We start from the raw sequence: 1436 nt of genomic DNA on the forward strand, positions 1-1436 counted from the left end.
GAGCAGGTCTAGACCGAACTTGATCATCGAGCTAATGATATATTAACCAAGCCAACAGCGGAGCAAGAGGCGGCTAATTACCCAGAAAAACGTGTAAGTGACAGTGGTTTTAACTGTTTCAGTAATGGAACAATTTTAGGAAGGATGGGTTAGAGCACGCTAGAGATAAAATATCAATTTTCATATAGTTTGGATACCTGTGATGAGTGAAAGCTGATCTCCTGATACACATGTAACAGAGTTGTATAGTCTGTGATTTCAACTGCCACAAATGCCATAATTTGAGCGCAGCTCTGTGTACAAATATTAATATTGTGTATTTATGCCTGTAAATCCACCAAGTGAACACGTTCAGAGACCTCTGGAAATGTTCATGAGAAGAGTTACGAGTGGGTTACATTTTCTGGTCCCTGACACTTAAAGCCATTTTTCCAACAGCTCTTTGGTTTTAATGTTTTTACTACTTTACACTTACAGGACTTTCAGCTGGCTTTCTCTCCCTAGCTCACTGAATACGGGTTGCCTATTAACTCACAGGGCACCGGTGGCTCAGGAGGCAGGAGGCGGGCGTCCACTAATTGTATATCTTTTTTTGTTTGTTCTAAAGAAATAATAAGGATCTGCAACTGATAGGATAAACTAACCCAGTGCATATTTTCTTAACTGAAATGAAGCAGGGCTTGGTTTGGGGAACCACTGGTTTAGAACCATTGACATATATTAAAGATGGACAAATATGGAACAGCCTTCAAAAGTTGAAGGGCCAAAAACATCTGATATCCCCCCTGCCACAGACTCTGGTCTCTGACGTGGGCCAGAGATGGCTGGGTGTGATATTTTGACTTCTATTTTTTTTACAGTGCGAAAGAAGTTGGAGTCCATCGTTTATATGTCGATCGGTTTAGGATGCATTAGTTATCACCTTGTCGAATGAATAGTAGTAGAGCTTCTTATTTCCCACCACCAGGCTTCTTCAGTTACCAGTGGCATGGCATTTATCACGGGGGCTGGGTGGCCTCAGAGGCCAGACGGCGTCGTCCCGCCCCAATCAGGAAGGGTTTTGCATTCGATCCCCGGCTCATCCTGCCCACATGTCGAAGTATCCTTGCAGGCAAGGATACTGGAACCCAAATTGCTCCCGATGCATAGCATCGGTGGTGTGGAATGTTATGAAGGGAGTTAGTTTTCTGTTCGATGGACTTTGCCATCGCTGTGGTGAATGTTGGGTGTGGAAAGGGTGAACGTGTGGCACGTTAGTGTAAAAGCGCCTTTGACGTTGGTTGAAGACTAGAAAGCCCGCTATTACAACGTACAGTCCATTTTTACCATTTACCATATCATTGGCCAGATTAGCAGTTTACATCGGCAAGGACATAGTCTTTGCCGCATTCTCATTAGTCTTAATTTTGGGCCCCTTACATTGGTTCCATAGCCAG

This window comes from Morone saxatilis, unplaced genomic scaffold (assembly GCF_004916995.1).
Source record: "Morone saxatilis isolate NCDOM2014 unplaced genomic scaffold, NCSU_SB_2.0 Contig12, whole genome shotgun sequence".
In the NCBI taxonomy this organism is placed as follows: Eukaryota; Metazoa; Chordata; class Actinopteri; family Moronidae; genus Morone; species Morone saxatilis.